The 22,398-nt window shown below is 31.0% G+C and overlaps 1 long non-coding RNA gene across 1 annotated transcript; it reads left to right on the top strand.

Moving 5' to 3' along the window:
• Positions 1-15,383: 15,383 nt before the first annotated feature.
• On the top strand, positions 15,384-19,338 carry LOC139425577 (uncharacterized). Its single transcript, XR_011636783.1, has 3 exons — positions 15,384-15,560; positions 17,614-17,712; positions 19,236-19,338. It is a non-coding gene; the product is annotated as an uncharacterized lncRNA (long non-coding RNA).
• The last annotated feature ends 3,060 nt before the right edge of the window (positions 19,339-22,398 follow it).

Below are 22,398 nucleotides of genomic sequence, written 5' to 3'. Positions count from 1 at the left end.
TCTTCTCTACCAGATAAAATCTTACTGCGTTATGTCAATGGCTATTTAGTATAATAAAAGGAGTAATCCTTAAGGTTGTTAACATATTTAAAAATTTTCTTAGAGTCAGTTTTACAGTTCATATTACTGAAAAAAAATTAAAACTTTTTTGTTTTGTCTCCTCATTTTGTTCCAAAAAGAGGCCACAAATCTTCTCCATTTTTATATTTTTTCGCCTATGTTTGATTGCTCCACAGAAACACGGACCTTGCTACACTGATTGCTCAGAGACTAGAGATAGGGTGACGAAAGCGTTTTTTAATTATGAAATTTGCCTATGGAAATCCATCTTTTAGCAAGTTTGTGAATCGTCCTACAAAGCTTTCAAAATTAAGCCTCGGTAATTTTAAGGTGAATAACCCCTTCATCTTCAATGCTCTGTTCCAGGTGATCAGTAAAACCTTTCTAATTCACACTTTAAAAGTTCCATCAATTATTGAATTTGGTGTTTCTTTTTGTGGGTGTGTTTTCTTTTCTTCTTAAGAGGATCATTATATGTCCAGAACCAGGGTCAAAGGTAAAACCTCTTTTGGCATTCGACACTAAATTATCTGATACCATAAGTAAGATCAGTGTTTGTAAAAAATAAGTAGGTAGAGCAGGAGCTTGGTAAATGAGGTTCAAGCGGGTTGAGTTGAGTAGTTCTTTGATGACACCTTAATGCGTCATTATAATCAGTATAGTTCCATCTGGTACAGTGAGGATTAAAGTCACATGTACGTATAGTTTTCCTTGAGGAAAAACAATGTCTACTTTTTTGTTTCCAAGTGGGTCATTTTTTTGTGTGAAAAACCACCAGCATTCCTTTAAAGCAATTTTATAACATTACAGATATTGCAGAACTCTTAAAATATAGAAAGACACGAGGAAGGAGGCAAAACCGTATCAGATATAGTATTAATTAGAGTGCATGAAAAGGAACCATGTTTGCAATGTAGGTCAAAATATGCCTATTTGCTGGATGAAAATATAAGGGTTTTTCTAAATATCATCTTTGTATCCTTTCCTCGCACATTTAAACAGGTTTTGATATTTTTAAGTCTCCCCTTTCTCGTTAAGGATATATATGGTTTAGACAACGTATTTCTTTATCCTTTCATTGAATATAAATTTTCAATATCTGATATGTCTATTTTTACTTTTTATTTTTAATAAGGATCGTGATCACAGAGCACCTTGTTTGTAGAGTGATTCAGTTGAGAGTTTCCGAGCTAGGAGACAACTCTTCATAGTCAGAAATATCAGCGTTAAGGGACGCTCTGATATTATGAATCAACTGTTTGCATGCATTTGAACCGGTGTTATTTATTTAACTTATTTTAATGTCATTCGAAATCTATATTTCCAATAATTGTTTTCAAAAATTGCACGCGAGTAAATCGAGAAATAAATTTTTATTAATCGTAATTTACTGATTTAGCAACCAAATTAGAGAGCTTCGCAAGTTAGTCGCCAAATTATTAAAGTACTATATAAAAGCTAAATCTGAAATCCTTTGAATGTGATTTTGGGCTATAGCTATTACAAAAAAGAAATTTACATAAAATTATGATCACTTACATTTAAGTACGATTTATATGTGCACGAGCAATTAGCCAAGCAAGCTCCCAGAGAAGCTAATGAAAACATTTACGGCCACGGGTTATCTGAACCTTTATGGTGCGTATTATGCTCCAAGTTTGAAACCGCTGTATCAAATCACTCTGTATACACACATCATTACAGATACGTTTAACCGTTCTACAATACGAAATGTTTTGTTATTTTTCTAGAGTGAAGAGAAGTGCTTTTTGTACCAGATACCGATCTGATTGTTATCACATTGAAGATATGGAAAAATTCTGCGTCGACCATCCTCTCTATTGCGGAGAGGAATTAAAAATGTCGAATTTTTATGTAAGTTTTGTTGTTATTCTACAATTTCTTAACACTGAAAGGAGTTTACCGCAATCTTCTTCGTCATTTATTTTAGATTTTGAATATACATTGCGTTTCAAATAAGTAAATAAAGAAATAAATGACGACATGCACGATGTGCAAAACATAAATTTAAAAAAGAAACCCAGATTTTCACGTACAAGGACTGATTTGTTAAGACGACATTTAAATGCTTGAAATCATGCACAGAAACATATTTGCTTACACTTTTTTATGTAATTTATTCGAATTTTCGTTCTTACAGGTATGGGAATATACCGTAGTTCGGGACAATATGATCTTCATACTACACCACGAATAGAAGCAGTCGAAAGTTTAGACCCCTTGATACTAATTTAGTTTCTATTGTCGCGTATTTCGTCATCTCAAAAACTATTTGACTGATTTCCTTTAAATCCAGGTTTCTATTAATATTACGTAGATTTAATTTATGTAACACTTTGCATGCCTTACAAATCAAACTGTTTTTGATATTTAGTAAATTAAATAGTAATATAAAATAAGGATAATTTATTTTTTAGATGGAATTGGCAGTTGTTTATGCCACGATTCAGCACCACTCGGATTTGACAAGCACTTACGTCACTTATAAGTATCCAATTAAATATGATCCGAAAATTGATTCAGCGCGATAATAAAGCAAGACAATCAAAATAGCTGTAACGTTAACACGTCAAGCACAACCACGATATTCGGGCCAACAAGATCTATTCTTCTTGAGTTGCAAGTATTAAATTATTCTTGAAAAAATATTATTTATAATTGTGGGCAAAATACTTTTTGATTCTCGCTATTAGTTCCAGAGATATATTGAATAGAAGATAATGTGTGAAATAATAAAAGAGACAGTTACATTTTTCAAAAAATACCGATATCAGGTATAAAGGGTACAAAATAAAGTTCTTAGCTGCTAGCAGTTAAATTATTGATAAAAAAGTTAAGTAATTTTCAGTGCCATTGCATGAAATTTGAAATAAACGGGAAAATGGATTCCTCAGATATAACAGCTTAAGTTCAAATAAAAAAAAGTGGAACTTTTTCTTATTTGGAAATCTCTCTCTCTTTATATATAAATGAATGCGTGTCTGTATGTGTCTCTTTTATAGACTACTGAAACTTCCGACAGAAAGCGATGAAATTTAACAAATATTTCAAAGCACGAGAAGGTTACGAACAACATTGAAATATTTTACGACGAACCGTTCGAGCGAGATGAGTGAAAAACGAAATGAAAATTTCTGATTGGTTAAGCGTTAGAAATTTTTTAAATTTAACTATAGACGATTCATTTTTTCGAACAGTTTAAAGATAATATGCTTATATTTGATTACATATCAGTGCTGGTTTAGCTCTATTTGGTAAAAAAAGTTTCGTGCACTTACTTCCTTTAAGTATTTATTCACTTTGTCAGAGAAATTCGATAAATTCAATGAACATTTACGGGGACGTCACCAAATCAATATTCCTAAAGTTAACTGATACCATATGCTTATTTTGTTTATAGTAACTCGTTTAAAATGTGCTTGTATGAAAGTCGATATTTTAAAATCAACGGAAATTGGGTATTTGCAACTCGATGAAAATCCTATTACTGATACACAGACATGTGATCAACCTATGACCCCAGCGTCAGCTGATCGTTTATAAACAAGATGGCGTGTTAAAATTGAGCTAAGTCTCTCCACGTAAGTTAAACTGTTAATTAACGTAAATTTAATTAAATACAACGTCGTATCGCCCATCGAATTTGCTAAAAAATATTATTTATCTTCTACGCCGATTACTGAACTAAGTTTTATTATTTGTTTATGTATTTTATTACAACCATGATATATTTTCTGCTTTTTGTACCTGGCAATCTGTATGCATAATTAGTTTGTTTACATTCTTCATGACTTCGTGTCTGTTTTTGTGTTGAGTAAGAAATATATAGCGGAAGAATTGAAATCTTTGTGTAAGGATATTTGTGAAAGAAAATAGTGCGTGTCACTTAAGAGAAATGATATTTGTCGGGCTTGGCTTACTTGGAAAAGAATGGAAAAAAAAACTATTGACAACGTAAACAACTCATATCAACAACCAATATTCTCTATAATTAAAAAAAATCGTAAGCTAGGCCTACCCCGCCGCTGTTTGTGTCTACAACTAAATGTCACATTTTGTTATGCGGCGCAAAAACTATGAGATCTAAAAAGTTAAAGTTACTATGGTATGTAAAAAAATGTACAGGGATTACGAAGGAATAAAAATTTTAACATTCGATATTTTGTTCAAAAATCATTGGTTGTTAAGCTGATTGGAAAAAATACCATATGGGCCGCTCCACAGATAGCAGTAATGCAACTGTGGTGTTAAAATTTGGCAAGCTGAACGAACCACATTTAATAATAAAATTAATACAGAATTTTTTTCTGGAATTTTAATAACAGTTTTAAATACAAATATAAGTTATTACAATTTTAAGTGATTTTTTGGGGGAATTTTTTTCTACCATTTTTCCTTTTCTTTACGTTACATATTGCTTTACAACTCAAAATCTGTATGATTTAGAAACATACAGATTTTGGAGGTGAGTAGAAAAAGGTGAGGAGAAACGAACGAAAGTGAGTAGAAAGTGAGTATACGAAGGTGAGTAGAAAAATCTACAAGAAGTTTGGTGAACTGAAAAAAAAAATATCTAATTATCAATTTGAGAATTATAAGCTGTTCAACATGTAGTAAATAAACACCATGTTGGTCGATCTATTGTCCGCTGAAATGCAACTACAGAGGTGAAACTAGACGATCTGATAGAGCCATTTTGTCCTATGATTTTAACTCGAGTTTCTCGAAATTCTTTTTTGTTTAAAAGCTATTGAAGGTTTATGTGCTCTCATGTGATTTTTTCAACTAATTTGCTTTTAATATTGACTATTTTTTTAATTGTAGAAAACTAATTTCTTTCAACAGATCTTCATTTCTTTATTTTATAAACTCGTACTTGAGTAGATGTCAATAAAAAATACGAAAAAAAAGAGAGAGGGGGAGAGATATTACACGTTGCCAAACATAAATTTTAACATTCATAATTAAATTTTTGAAAACAAAAACAAATCAATAAATAACGATGAAGAACTTTCCCGTTTTCAGTTGATATCTTCAACGAGTAAAATTACTTTTCATTTTATTGAATCTCACAATTTGTATTCATTAGGTAATTTTTTTTCAAGTGCGGATAATCCTTTTTCAAATCAAGGTAATCGCCCATTTTGTTACGATAAACATAACAACAAAATGTTTGTATACATAAAGCTACGATAATAGTATATTTTGGAACCAAAATTTTTTTGCGTTTTTGTGGGAAATTTTGACATTTAAGAACAGATAAATAATGACGAATGAGAGCTGTTACGCGGGATGGCGTGTGGAACCTTTTTGTAAGTTTTAAAAAAATATATAAAAGCACAACCGACAACTAAAAAAAGGCATACATTAAAAAAGAGCTATATTGAGGAGATAAAAAACATAAAAGTATTGAAAATTGTTTCAGTAGATACTGAGTAAACATTCGCGAAATGCATATATAAAGTTTTGCAAATGCTACAACCGAAATATAAATTGAAGTTGGTCCAAACTACAATCAAAGAAAGTAGACTACTTTTAAAGGATAAGACCAGCGATCCGGAGTAGCTTGTTGCAAGCAGCAAAGCTGCTGTAGTCTCTACTTTTTTCCGTAGTTTGTGTGTAGCGCGCTACTTTTTAAAAGAAGTAGCGTAGTGAGTAGGGCGATGCAAAACAAACAGTATTGTGGTTATTCATGGCAACTACCTTTAACGTTAATTCAATAAAAAAACGCAAAAAAAATCGAATCTGATTGGTACAAATACTTCGACCCGTCTACCACTGAGGATATTTCTACGTCAGCAAAGTAGTTGGTCTGAGCCAGGTGTAGAATTCATATCAACCAGCTAGTGCTGGGATTCGAGCACTGTTCATCTCATTGGAAGACGAGCGCGCTATCACCTGAGTCACCACGTCTCACCTTTCATAGTTTGTTAACTAATAATTGTATTGTAACATATAATTAATTTATAGCTTCATACAGGTACCTGGGCAACCATTCTTAGGATTTTACTACTCGCCTTTTCTCCAGAGACGAGCTGATTTCTTGAATACCGACGAGTACAGAGAAGAAGTTGTAAAAATAGAAGATTCTGAAAAACGGTAAGAATGTAAAAATGATGCTTTAAAGAAAATCAAAATTTTTTGCTGATTGTGTGAGTAAAAAAAAATTGTTTAATGTTAACTTCACATTCACTTTTAAATTAAATTCCAGCTTTGAATTGAATGCTGGGGAGAACCTAATTGATAGTAAAAAATAACTTTTGAAGAGCAGTATCACTATATCAGACTATATCACACTATATCAGTATCACTATACAGAGACAAACGCGTCGCCAACGTATCTTCTCAAGCATAGGAATTTGATTAATTCAAACATTTACTTTACAACTTAAATATTTCCTAGTCATTATTCAATTTTGAAATTTATTCAGCTTCATTTATTTTTTAAAAAAAGCATAAAACAACGTAATTTTAGTTTCGAAGAATATAAATAAAAACTAGAATTTTACGTTTGAAGTGCTCTATTCTGTGCCTCAAAGCATTTTCTGTGGTGTATAGTGAGGGGGAGGAACGTAACATAGCTTCCAGGATCTGTTATATCGCAACTAAGCACCGTAGAGACGTTCATGAGAACAACCCACAAAGCGTCATACCGCCACCACCAGCTTTTGTTTGACTTCTGGGCTCCATATCAATTTGTCGTAGCGATGATTCATCGTGCACAATCTGTCAAAGGACTATCCGTCGTGCGCACAATTCGTCACAGAGATAATTTATTGTAACTACATCTCGTGGCAAAGACAATTTGTCGTGAGCACAGTTCATCACGGTGGACAATTCTTCGTGGAAGCAACTCGTCGAAACAATTCATCTTTGGCACAACTAGACGAAATAATAATTTGTAGTGACACAACTAAAGTAAGTTCACCAGGAGTTGGCACTTGACTCCGCCTCCATCATGTGGTATCCAACGATATTATTTCGCTATTTTTGGGAGAAGAATGTGAACAATCCTGAACAAGGTGGCTATTTAGCGATCGTATGATAGAAATATTTATTTCGCAATCTTAATGTGCATTTTTTTAACGTTAAATATTTCATAAATTTGATATTTCTTTCTTTTGAGTGAATAGTTTGTCCCTTTTGAGACATTTTGCTGCAATATATTTAATTAGTAACGAAAGGTATAATAGCAGATGATAAGTAAGTCACTGAACAAGAATTCACTGCTTGCGTTTGGCACATATTAAGGGTACTTCGTAATTTTCTTCATTGAATTCGTCTAACACAGTGAATATAAAATAAATAATTAAGTATTTAAATGGGAGCAATAAACTATTTTTTTGCTCAAATTGAGCTATAAGTTAGAAATTATCACTCATGTTATTTTTAAAATATGAGAAAAAAACTGAATCACTTATAGTAAAATTTAAAACTAATGACTAACGCTTAACAAATCAGAAAATTCCATTTCGTTTTTCGCTCATCCCTATTTAATTAATTAATTAATATTTGAGAAAAAATTGCATAAGCATCATGTGCCATCCACTAGAAGCTTAAAAAATGTATTTGAACTAGAGTGGTGGAATAAAATGTATTTTATTAACGATTGAAAACTTGAACAAGATATAGGGAGAGTGTGAACTAATAGTAGGGATTGAATAACAAAACAAACTACAAGATAAAATGTCTCCCCCCCCTGTTTCACTCCTGTGGCCAAAAAATCCAAGAATTACATCCACTCTGTAAATGAAAATCGTCGAACTAGAGAACGGTTTTTTTTATATAGGTTTTACAGGTGTGATATTTTACATTTCGGTTTACTTTATTAAAGCAGTTTTTTTCTTTCAACAGAGTCCGTCTTGAGGGACCATTCTATCTAAGTTGTGTAATGCATCATTGTTATTCTATGAATAATCTGGCTATTTCAAATGAGCAATCTAAAAAAATGGACATTGAGAGAAATTTAAAAATATTTCGTAAGTATATCTTTATCAATTTAATCACAGTACAAATAGTATACAGTACAAATACAGTATACAGTAAAATGGGTATACAGTACAAATAGTATATAAAATCATTAACTCCATCTGTTCTTAACTGTAAAAAGTATTAAAGCTGCAATTGTATGGCTAAATGCGCAGTGTTACAATAATTCTTTATTTACATTTTTCTATCATGAAAGCGATTACAGAAACAGAAGTAAACAGAAGTGTGTAGGATTATTGAAACAAACTATCTTTTCTGATTTCAAAATGAGTGCAGTTATAACAAAAGTTATACATAAAGCATCCAGCCAAACTTGAGTCCTTTGTTTAGAGATACACTTCCAATTTCAAAATGGCTATATATCAAAATGCATAGGCTTCTTTTTACACATCATCTTATCATCATAGGGATTACTATTATTAAAAATACATCCATAGGATTACTTAAGTTCGTGTACCCTTCTGACTGTCAGGCGGTTTCAGTTAAAGTCATCTACAAAGTGTAAGCTTCCTTAAGTTCTACACTTGTACTCTCTAATCATCAAAATGATTGCAATTGAGATTGCAATTGAGCACTTCAAGAGGAAGACAACTCATACACATGTGACCTATGACGTCAGCTCGATCAGTTCTTTATCGGCAAAATGGCGCATTAAAGTTAAGCTAAGTTTCTCTACATAACTTAGAATGATAATTAACGTTAAGTTAATTAAAAACAGAGCCGTATCACTTATCGAATTTGCTAAAATATAGTGGTTCCTCGTCTACTTATTTTACTTAAATTAGATTTATTATTTGTTTATGCACTATATTACATAACCGTGATATTTTTTGTTTCATGCACCTAACAACTTCGACGCATTCGTTTGTTTATGCTCTACATGGTTTCGTGCCTGTCTTAATATTTGTGTATTTTTTTGTTGTTTTGTACCGTTATGTAATTTTAATATTGTTGTTATTCGTAAATATTTGTGTAAATATATTGTGAAAGAATTGAAATCTTTGTGAAAGAAGAGAATATAATCTTCGTTGCTTAAGAGAATTGGTAATGACTGGCTTGGCATATTCGAAATAAAATGAAAAGAAAGGTTGCTAACGTAAGCAAACGCCACATTTCAACGACCAATCAGAATCGAGATACCGACCCTACGTCACTTGCAGGCATCCCATTCTTCTCATACGCAAAAGTGTGTATTTTTTTAAACCGAAATAGTTATGAGATATTCGATTATAATACTTACATACAAGCAGATTCTTCTGTATATGGATGCATTTCATTTGACAATGAAAGCAAAGTATTCAATGATTTTTCCAACTATGTATATTAATGACTGAAGACTTAACTAAAATGATTATAAAACAATTTTGACGTAATCGCAAGTATACATAACACAAATCACTGTCTTATTTGCAACTACGAGTATATGGTCTGAGAAAGAAAAGCAAGCACCCTTCAATATCTTTTGATTCAGTAATATTCTATCATGCACTTAAGCAGCCTTATATATATATATATATATATATATATATATATATCTTCAAACTATGCTCCATTAATTGCAGTCAAAATATTCTGTCCGTGAAAATATTTTGCCCGTGAATCATTCTGTTATGTATACCAAAATCTTTAGCGATTATAGGAAGTATAATAGAATTTAAAAATTGTCACTACAAAATTGTCAAGAGAAAATTTTGCAATATATAATTTGGGTAGTACTTCGTATAGCAATGCAAAAAGGGGGATTGAAATTTTTTAATTATCCGTAATAACAGTAATATCAGTTAGACACATTAACTAATAATCCAGAAGAAAATTACCATGAAAAGAGTAGCTTAATAAATATATTTAATAAAAGTTTAAAAAAAACAAATATATGTTAAAAAAAACATATGTTAATTAAATAGCAGTTCCTATAATTTTTTTAGAAACAGCGCCATCTAGTGCCACTAATTTATCAAAACAATTTGAAACTTTTTAAAAACACTTCCAATGTAACTTGGTAGCGTTATTGACATTTTTATAAAGGAGGTTGAAAACAATTAATATTTGTTTTTAAAGTCCTTGTAAAAATCAAGTTTAAACGTGTACAACCCATGAGGCAGCTTTTGTTAATTTAAGAAACTGAAAACGTCGAAATCTGTTTTAATTCCTTGCGAAAGAGCGAGGAAATGGAAGCACAAGCACATGAGAATAACTTCAAATTTAATCTTACCATCGATTTAGTTGTAATTCATATCTATTATTCTTACCAGTGATTCAACAAATTTTGATAAAGTTTTTGCTTCCTCCTCTGCATGGTTATTAATTTTAGATTTTCTTTTTTAATTTTAAACAAGAACTCTAAAAGCATATCTTGAGGGTCTTCATTACGAAACTCCCTGTATTTGCTAACGCATTCAAGCATGGAAAAAGCAAAGAAACTTTTTCCTTTAATTGAAAGTATAATATATTATTCAGATATATTGTTCAAAAGATAGAAGTAGATTTTTATAATTTTTTTCCCAGTCAAAAAAATATATAATCCTAAAAATAAAAATAAAAATTCTAAAATACCAACGTTGCTCAACATGCTCAAAATTCAGGAAAACTTTTTACATCTAGTGTAAAAAAAATAATGGAAGTCAACATCCATCTTTCGTAGCCCATACATGAGATAAAATTTAAAACTTTTGATGCATACCGATTAGAAATGTCTAGCCTCCAGCAATTTTATCATACATTGAACGAAATAGATTTTTTTATGCCATGCACTTTCCCTTAGATATTTCAACGAAAAATAAATCTGTATTCCCCCCTCTCTCTTTTTTTTGGCTAGCCCGTTGATTTTAAAACTACTTTTTTTCTATTTTCGTTGTAAATGTCTAGAATAAATAAAACCAAATTAAAGCAACTATTAATCTATTAGTGAAACTCTTAGTGCTTAATCTCTGAAAAAATATTTTAGGATTAAAAGTTAATTTCTCTTTATCGCTTCCTTTAAATATTTTTAAAAGAAAATAAATTGTCTAGGAACTGTTTTAAAAATTTTCCTAAGAGTTTTAATTTGGCTATTTAAAAAAAATAACATTTAATAATATAGATACTGTGAAAAAAGGTGCTTTTTATGAACCGTCGAATGAGATAAGTACCATATAAATCGCTTTATTGTGGGAAACTTTGACCATTATGAATTAGACTCGAGCAATAGTATTATTGCAAAAGAACGAATTTACAGTTTCTAATTATTTTGATTTTTGGTGGGATGAACTAATTAATCAGGTTTTTCTTAATCTAATAACGTAAATACAGTAACGAGGATAAAATAGAACAAAAAAATAATCAAAATTATTTTATCCTTATTAATTGTGTTGCTATATGCCTTCAAATGCTAATGCATCTGTGCTAATTCTTAGAACAGCAAAAAACAATAAATTTAATTTTTAACATTTTTTAAAAATAAAATTTAATATTACAATTCTAGCAGAGTACCTCATACATGACACTAAGCTTTAATCTCCTGGCAGCCACCTAATTCTTCTATAATTACAAAGCTTGATGAGATATATGTTTTAAATATATACGTTATGATCAATTATATTCTTGTGAATTATATGTATTTTTTAGATTATTTTGCCAAGTGAAAGATATGACTATATAATCATTATCCACTATAGAGTAATTGGAAGACTCCCAGCCTGCCCTTTACCTCAAATATATAATGCCCTAAGTTAGCAACTTATAAAATATATTCTAAAGTATTGCACGCTCTAATTGTTACAATTATAGAACAATCAGAAACATGCAAATCTGTTTTAACTAAACTTTTTAACAAAAATTTATGTAATTCATTCGTTNTTTTTTTATGCATTGAATTTTCACGCTTTAAAATGCAGAATATTAGTGAAGCAATATTTGATAATTTATTTTGCTAATATGTTTCTTATTCAGCTAATGTTTTGATTTTTTTCACCATGTACAATCTAAATAGCTAATATACTATAGCCAATAAGAACATTGGTAGAATTCTTCTACATAGGTACAATGCTATGTCTTTGATGATAAAATACTATGTCTTTGATGATAATATAATATGTGTTTGTGCTAGAACATTCATTGGCGAGCGAGCGCAGCGAGCCATCGTTCACGGCGTGAACCACATAGGATTGCGTAGCAATTCTCGGGGGTTGGCGAGCGTTAGCGAGCAGGGGTAGAGCCTCCTAGTTCTTTTTTATTTCCAATGGCAGAAAACTTGATAAAATGATGTAGCAAATGAAAACAAAGAACGAGGAACAATGAACAAATAAAAAAGTCATTGTCTCATTCGGTTTCTAGCCTCCAACTACCGCTCGCAGCAGGACGTTTTAATCCTTCCTTTTTTATCTTGTCGTTTTAGTCCCGCTAATTCGGTCCCGTTACTGTTTTGTTCCCGCCATTTTTGTAGCGTTAATGTTCCATCCCTTTCTCTTTTTGTTTTTCTCTTTTAGATATAGAAATTTAAATATTTATAAGTATCCTACTAATATTTTCCTAAATGTATTTATGTGTGTTTTTTTTAACTTTTTCTTTATTTCCATCGCTTTAGTAAACTTAATTATAATGGTATAATACATGTTTTGGTGGTTTATTGATTTTACATTAGTTTGAATATTTAATAATTTTTGTTGATAGCATCAACTTATTTCACTTAACGTTAAACTCACTTATTTTTGGATATGTCAAATGCAATTCTTATAGATACGTTTGAAAAAGTAAATCGAAACAAACTTGAACTATATGTACTATATTTTGCACATTTAATAGTTTAATGTACCTTTCTAATATATGCTGGCCATTGTTATTGTAAAAAATATCTTAAATAGCCAATTGTGAGAAAACTATTGGATCAAACTCAACTCAATTTACAGCAGATACTATTTAGACCAGGGGGCGACAAATTATGACCCGTGATTAGCCTCGTGATGTTAGATAATAATGAACTATTCCAATGATATAATGCTTTTTATTTTCTGTATTGCAAGATAATGCTTAATATTAAATAGAAGTGATGTGATACACAAAAATTTAGTTTACATTGCAGAAAAAAGTAAACATTTTCGATCCATAAGTGAAAATTCAAAAATGAAAAATGACCAGATTTAAGGAGACATTGAAAACATGAGAATTTTATTTCTGAAAGAAAGGAAAAATCAAATTTTCGCTGCTATTAGTTAAAATAGCGCTTTATGGCCATTTTTGGAAACTTCGGCATAGAAATTTAAAAAATTAAGCATTCTATATGCATGCTGATAATAACATCACATTCTATTGGTCTAAAAATGTTGACTTACTAAAGTTCTGGACTGTGATAGAGACGGTCACAAGTTCATGTCTCAAAGTCAATGAAGAATTTCTGCTCTTATCCTAACTGTAACAGAAAAGATTGAATGTTCATGCTTCTAAGGTCACTGAAAAACTTATTTCCACAAGCGAATAATAAAAAACAGACTAAGAAGTAAAAATAAAACTTTAAATAACCTCATTTTTACGTTACCATATGCATAAAACACGCTACTGTTAAGGGCTACGCGCTACCGCAACTGCAAAATGTTCATTTCTTGCATTTGCTATGCTTATTTTACTTTCCTCGCCTCAATAGTATATAGACTGCTCATATCCAATTTATATTACACTGTTAAAACTTTCCTTCTAAAATTACGGTAAAATAACTGGCAGCTGTCTGTCCATCCGATTAACCATACAGTTTACGGAAAATAATTTTTTTCCCTTTATGGTATTATAACCATTTACAAAAATATCGTTATAAAACCATGAATACAAAACTATACGGTTATTTAACCATTTACAACTAGCATTTTTTTAAAACGTAATAATTTTTTAACTAGACATAGAACCTCGGCTTTTCGTAAGTTAATGGTCATTGGAGAGTGCCGGACACTGGGAATTCTTCACGTGTTGAACGGAATGGAGAAAATATTGTAGTGTCAGTACTAGGACTCGAACTCCAGTTCTGATGGTCATGAGATTGACAGATGAGCCCGCTCGTCTATGATATGTACGCAGTAGCGAAGAACTAAGTAGCTTCATCAGGTGGTTATAGTTGGTGCAATAAAATTCTGGTTGTTTAACCGTATTAGGTGAAAGCAGTTAATAAACAGTTTTTCTTAAACTTAACAGATTGATTACCATTTTATTTATGGTTATTTGACAGTGTTGATTAAATATGGTAAAATAACCATTCAATAAATTGTTATTTAACCATTTCCTCCGAGAAATTTCTAGCAGTGTACTAATGTGGATGCAACTTTTTGAAAAATCATGTTCATATCTCACAAGTACTTTCGAAGACAGCCTTTAATTTACAGCGTTCAATTAATAACTCCTGAATAATATGTGAATTACATACCCTCTTAATATGTTTCGAAGTAACCTCAACCTGCTGTAATTCACTTCTATACCCTGCTGCAAAAGTTTAAGAAACAACTTTTAAAGTCTTCAATCCGAATGCTCATCTACACTGTTGAAATTTTCATTCTAAAATTATGGTAAAATAACTGGCAGCTGTCTGTCCATCCGATTAATCGTAAAGTTTACGGTCAAGAACATTTTTTTTCTTTATGGTTTTGAAACCATTTAAAAAAGTATGGTTATAAAACCATGAATACAAAACTATGCGGTTTTTTAACCATTTACAGCTAGCATTTTTCAAAAACGTAAAAAACATTTTTTTTATTTAACAAGACATAGGATCACGGCTTTTCGTAAAATAATGGGCATTGGATAGTGCCGTACACTGAAAATTCTTCACGTGTTGAAAGGAATGAAAGAAATATTGTGGTGTTAACACTAGGATTCGAACTCCAGTTCTACCAGTCATGAGATGGAAAGATTAGCCAGCTGGGCTATGACATGTATACAGAAGCAAAGAACAAAGTAGCTTCCTTAAGTGATTCTAGTGGGTACGATAAAATTCTTGTTGTTTAACCATATTAGGTAAAAGCAGTAGATAAAAAGTTTTTTCTGAAACTTAACAGTTTGATTACCATTTTTTATGGTTATTTGACTTTTCTGATTAAATATGGTAAAATAACCATTCAATAAATTGTTATTTAACCATTTTCCCGAGAAATTTCTCACAGTGTATTCTGGCATTCTTACTGAATTAAACATCCATAAGCCTGAAGGTTACTTCGATACGTATTACATAGATGTGCAATTCGCACTCTACGTTTGAGAAATATTAAACGAGTCCATGGAATTAATGGAAAAACCTTGCATCTTTTAAAATCTACTTCTTAAATTGTAGTCTAAAGAAAGCAAAACATCCTTTAGATGCAAGACGAGCAATTGTTGCTGAAGCCTTTGAGGTTCTATTAGATGAAACGGACCATTATGATTATTATTCTACGCCAAGTGCTCTTCTTTCTGTTCATTCACCATTCACGCTAGTTGAACCACATTTTGACGGAGTTGTTCTAGAGCCAAATAGGGAGTATAAAATACATGTTAACTTGGTAAGTTATTACTCTTTCATTTACTGGTGTTACTTTTTTATGTCCTGAGTCACTATGTACTACCTTTCCTTGTTTCACGAGGGTACATTGCTATTCCCCTATTTTAAAAGTTTAATGATTATGGGTCTGTGAATGCAGTTTCGAAAATAAATTTTTTTCCCAAAATTTCTTTGCTACTAACCTGTCTAGTTAAGTAACATACTAATTTGCAAGATTGGAAGTTAAGGTGCAAAGAAATATAGTTTTTAACTTTGGGTGTCATATTTGATTTACACTTTTATATATATTTGTCATTATAGTCGGAATAAATCTTTACTAGAAAACATTACAGACGGGATTAAAAAGACATTTCAAGAATGAAAAACGCTATTATAATTAAACACAATTCATAAAATGTTATTTTAAATGTTGCATATTTCCAAAACCTATGGCATGAAGCATAAAGTATAGTTCTACAATGTAAGGATAAGTATGGTTTTTTGATGTGATTGCTGAAAAAGTAGCAAAAGTAAAAAAGAGAGCATAGAGGGTTAAAAGGAAATTTTTTTCAATGTTATAAGATTCGTGAGACGTTACGTGCGCAAAAAAATGAATGCCTTTAATAATTTTTGATATAATAATCGTAATTTTATGTACCAGTACTCATTTCTTATGGTGTGAAAGCGTATCTCAAAATATGCAAATTAATTTATGTAGATGATATTTCAAGCTGCGAAATCAGATATAAAAAAAATTTCTATTGGTTGAAAAAAATTTTTGGGACGGATTTACTCCCAAAATAAGGGGTAGCTACAATCTGGTATATATAGTTCCAATAGTTTAAGGAGGGGAGCAGATGAAACGTAGGGCCCTTTAAAGATTATTTTACTTTTTGTATATTGAGCCATATCTTTGTAACAAATAAACTGAATTCTGAAATTCACGCGCAATTATAAAACTTGCTTATTCCTCGTAAAAAATATAAACTTGCTAGAGATTATTCCGAGTAAAAAAGTATTATTTTTTATTTTTTTATTTTTTAAATTGCTGATGGTCGAAAAAGTTTATTGTTACACTAATTTAATTTATTTAATTTCAAACGAAAAGAAAATAAATCTGATAACTCAAAAAGTTCCTGAAATATGAAAATTGATAAAAAAAAACGACTTCTTTAATGCGGGGAAAAACGAAGAAAATAAAATTAATAGTAAGGTGTCCAAATTTTCCGAAGTCGAAACAGTTTACGTTTGAAGGAATTAATTGAATTTATAAGTTTGAGTTTGAAAATAAGTTTATTTTATGACGCTAAATTAAAATAAATTGCTCAAAATGAAGTTATTTGGTGAGAATTACAAACCACAATTACTTTTCTGAAGGTTGCAAACCACAACCTTAAGAAAAGATTGTAACATTTAAAAACTGACCTCAAATTGTTCAATAGATAACTTCAGAAAATAAATGTTTCAAGATAAAACATTTTAAGACAAACATGAAACAGAATCTATTAAGAGTTTCGAGACGGTTGGAATTTTTTGTCTTAACACCCATCCTAAACAAGCGAGATCAGAACAGGCTGACATACGTATTTCATACGGATTAATATGCTGCTTAGCGAGGACAAAAGTGTAATTTAAAGGTACCAGACGTCTATAGACGGCTATTTGGGATTTAATACCCAAATTTAGATAGAATGGTCATACCAGCTTTACATTTTCGAATGGTCGTCTAACCACAAAATAAAATCAAAATAATCTAGCGACCTTGATACAATCTTGTGGTTTACGTTGGGTGTACCAAAGTGCCTTATTCAGCAAGAAAATGTCAGCGTGGCTTAATCTACAATAAATAAGGTGGCTTACGATTGCAAAACATGTTTTCTAAGCAACCCTAATTCTTTCTACAGTTGAATGCGACAAATTTACTTTTGTCACTGGAGTTTTTTCCCCACAACGTTAGTTAAATTGGCACATCATTAAAAAAGTGTTCTTTTTTATATATCGTTGTGAAATTATTTATATCCGTTTTTTTTGGTTGTTTTAGACTATAAATATACATAAATGCTTTTATCTATAAGGAAGAAGACCATAAGCTGAAGTCACCGTACAAAACAGCTTGCCGTGACTATGAAGAAGAATGGATCAAGAATCATAGAACTGGACCCACATCACAACAGGTATTTCTGTAATCAATATAATTTTCTTAGAATTGCGTCTTTATATTAGCTTTCTTATGAAGAATAAGTTTTGAAATCCAATATTAAAACAATTTCCTCCAGGAGTGAAAGACGTCTTGAAATATTAAGAAGTGTGGGCCCTCTTGAGGAGCAGAACTCGCAGAACAAAGACAATGAACGTCCTTCACGGTGCTCCACTGAGAGGTCTGCTACACTACACTCTTGTAATCAATATATGGCCTTGTTAAAATATACATTCGTATATGAGAGACCTGTTACATTACACTCTTGTAATTAATGTATGGCCTTGTTAAAATATACATTCGTATATGAGAGACCTGTTACATTACACTCTTGTAATTAATGTATGGCCTTATTAAAATATACATTCGTGTATGAAAGGCCTGTTACAATACACATTTGTGATCAATGTATGGCCTTATTAAAATATACATTCGTATACGAGAGGCCTGTTACAATACACTCTTGTGATCAATATATGGCTTTATTAAAACATACATTCGTATACGAGAGACCTGTTACACTACACTCTTTGTAATCAATATATGGCCTTATTGGAATATACATTCGTATATGAGAGATCTGTTACATTACACTTTTGTAATCAATGAATGGCCTTATTAAAATATACATTAGTATAAGAGAGGCCTGTTACTATACACTCTTGTAATCAATGTATGGCCTTATTAAAATATACTTTAGCCCATCAGTACCCAATTGTCATAATCGTTATTAATAAGGCATGATGAATTGTTAGGAGTTACATTTTAGTTTTTTCTGACAAATTCGAAGACAAAATTTATAATGTTCTCTAAAGTTTATAATTTTTAACAACGCACATTAAGCGGTCCGTTAAAAATGCAGCATATTTATTCTCGATTTTTAATCGAAACCAAGTTTTTAACAAAAATAGCGTTTTACTCTTTCTAAAATTTTATTAAGAGCGACAAGCATAAAGAGTTCCACTATAAATATAGCGGATTTATTTTCAAGAAAAAATACTCTATTAAATAACATCTAAAAGTAATTTAATAAAATTGTAAATATAAATTTTTACGCAATCCAAATAAATTTAGATTTGGATATTAATACAAAATTAATTGGATTGATAGATCTTTCTTAACTGTGCATCAAGTTACAAAATTTTACGATTTTCTTCCCTTTTTTAAATAAAAAAACACTTTACAGAAGAATGACTGGTTGATTTATGAAGCAATTATAAATTACTGAAATTTAATATGGAATCTTAATTTTAGGTTAAATACAGTTGGGGGGAGTGTAGTACGTTGGATATAATATAACCGTAGACAATAATGTGACAACTTTACATTTGTGAGAAATGTATTTCACAAATTATTAATTATAATTATACTCTCTGTTAAAATTATAATTAATTTAATTATAATTTATATAGAGATCTCTGATTTTTTTAAATTATTAAGTATGTTTTATTATTGCCTGTAGTAATAAAAATATCTCTTTTATGGTATTAATTTCTTCAGGCGTGCATCTATGATTGTCTGAATACGTTTTGGAAAGCGTGCTATAACCGTTCACACCCACGAACGTTTCCAACTATTACAGAAGCTTGTTCTTGTAAGTTTGAACTTTTATTTCCACTGTAAATATGTACTATGTGGTCTTATAAAAGACGATTTGAATAAAACAATTCTCAAAGTTTACATAATATTCATATAGGCTGTCTCATAATCATCTCACTTAATATATATCTTTTGATTCTTGGAATAGAAATTAAATTAAATTTCTATGTAAGTTAAGTCGAATTCATATACCAATTGTGTCAAATTCATTTATAATTTTAGACTAGTTCATGAATTAAAATTTATTACTTCCATTTTTTTCACCTGAAAAATATCAGACATTTTGAATTAAAAATTTCTAATTCGAAGCAGAGTATTCCTGCTATGTAGGGTTTTCTGAGTAACTGCTCTTAATATATGTTTTTAGATGTTTATTAAAATATTAAGTAAAATTAATATTCAAACCAAATCAAATTCATACATAAAATACGTCAAATTTATAAATAAAATTGGTGGAATTCATTTACAGCTTGAATTAAAATCATTAAGATACTTAGTTAAATTCGTACCCATTACTTTTATTTTATAACCATCATTGAGCTGCTGACCCAATTTTTTTTCGTTTAAAACTACTAATGTTCAAATCCGATGTCTGTAATTTTAAATCCAATCCAGAAGACAAGGGAACTCCTGGATCAAGTATCGGGAGAAATTTGCCTACGTAGAGGACTTTTTGATGAAACTAACCCGGATTAGAGTTACATAGAAAACATTTGCATTACATAGAGGAATTCGCAAAGCCTCCCACGATTAGCCAGACTGCAACGGAACTCTCACCCATGATGCTTCTAACACCGAGGATATTTTATGTCAGCACCATGGTTAGTGCAAGCCGGGTGCGGAATTCGTATCGAACAGCGATCGCTGGGATACGAACCCGGCTCACCTCATTAGAAAGCGAAAGATCTATCCCCTTAGTCATTACATCTCCCATTACTTTTATTTTCAATATAAAATATCAGATAATCTGGGTAAATTGTGTCCCATTGTGTCTTGAATACGGCTCGAATTATGGACGAAACTATCTTTTTCTAAAGCAACTATTGTTTCTGCTCCTAATATTGATTGAACTGTAAATCTATATATATAAAAGTGAATGTGTGTCTGTCTGTCCTCTATAGACTCCTAAACCATCCGACAGAAAGCTATGAAACTTGGCATACAGATAGTTCAATCGACGAGGAAGGTTTCTGTCGACATTAGAACATTCTGCGATAAACCGTTCCAGCGATATCAGTGAAAGTCGAAATGGAATTTTCTGATTGGTTAAAAGCTAGCCATTGTTTTAAATTTTGCTATAAACGATTCAATTTTCAAATATCTTGAAGATAACAACAGTGATATTTTCTATCTTATAACTCTATTCATTTAGAAAAGTAAATTAAAGTAAATTGCATATACTTTAATTTTTAATTCGCGCTTTTNGGGGGGGTGTAGTACGTTGGATATAATATAACCGTAGACAATAATGTAACAACTTTACATTTGTGAGAAATGTATTTCACAAATTATTAATTATAATTATACTCTCTATTAAAATTATAATTAATTTAATTATAATTTTTATAGAGTCTTCTGATTTTTAAAAATTGTTAAGTATGTTTTATTACTGCCTGTAGCAATAAAAATATCTCTTTTATGGCATTAATTTCTTCAGGCGTGCATCTATGACTGCCTTAATATGTTTTGGAAAGAGTGCTATAATCGTTCACACCCACGAACGTTTTCAACTATTACAGAAGCTTGTTCTTGTAAGTTCACTATAAATATAATTCTTCTATTTTCACTATAAATATACTATGTGGTCTCATAAAAGATGATTTGAATACAACAATTCCCAAAGTATACATAATGTACATGTCATATAGGCTGTCTCACAATCATCTCACTTAATATATATCTTTCGATTCTTGATATAAAAATTAAGTTAAATGTCTATGTAAGTTAAGTCAAATTCATATACAAAGTGTGTCAAATTCATTTATAAATTTAGACTAGTTCATAAATTAAAATTTATTACTTTTATTTTCACTTGAGATACATATTAGACATTTGAAATTGAAAATTTCTAATTAGAGGCAGAGTATTCTTGCTATACAGGGTTTTCTGCAATAACTGTTCTTAATATATGTTTTTAGATTTTTATTAAAAAATTATGTCAAATTAATATACAAACCAAATCAAATTCATACACATAATACGTCAAATTTATAAGCAAAGTTGGTGGAATTCATTTACAGCTTGAATTAAAATCATTAGCAAACTAAGTAAAATTCGTATCCATTACTTTTATTTTGTAACCGTCGTTGAACAGCTGACCAAATTTTTTGGGTTTAAGACTACTAATGTTCAACTCCGATGCCTTGTAATTTAAAACCTAACCCGGAAGAAAAGGAAACTCCTGGATCAAGTATCGGAATTTTGCCTTCGTGGAGGATTTTTTGTTGGAACTAACCCTCATTTGCGTTACATGGAGAGGAAAATCACAATATTCTCCCACGTTTAGCTTACCGGAAAAGGGACTCTAACCCATGATCCGTCTACCACTGAGAATATTTCAAGTCAGCACTGTAGTCGGTGCAAGCCGGAGTCATCAGTGCCTTTATGATCTATTTTATGCACGATATAAGTAAAGAAATAGTTGAAATTAGATGGTTCTAGTTACCAAAACATGTCGTGGAGCAGCCGACTCAATTTCGAGTTTACGACTACCAACTTTCAGCATCGTAGCCTAAGCCATGTAATTTCGAACTTAGTCAAGAAGATAAGAACTCTTGGATCAAGTATTAGGAAAAATTTGCCTTCATGCAGGACTTTTAGATGGAACTAACCTGCATCCGAGCTACATGGAGAAGAAAATCACAATATTCTCCCACGGATTGAAAATTTCTAATTTATAGTCACGGATTCTAATTTATAGTCAGACGGCAAAGGGACTCTGACCCATGATCATCTTTCCACTGAGCATATTTCAAGGCAGCTCTATTGGCGGGATGTTGGATTCGTATCGACCAGCCACAGCTGGATTCAAACCCGGTTCGCCTCATTGGACCGCGAACGCTCA

This window comes from Parasteatoda tepidariorum, chromosome 5 (genome assembly GCF_043381705.1).
Source record: "Parasteatoda tepidariorum isolate YZ-2023 chromosome 5, CAS_Ptep_4.0, whole genome shotgun sequence".
In the NCBI taxonomy this organism is placed as follows: domain Eukaryota; kingdom Metazoa; phylum Arthropoda; class Arachnida; order Araneae; family Theridiidae; genus Parasteatoda; species Parasteatoda tepidariorum.
This window is presented reverse-complemented; position numbering and strand designations above follow the sequence as displayed.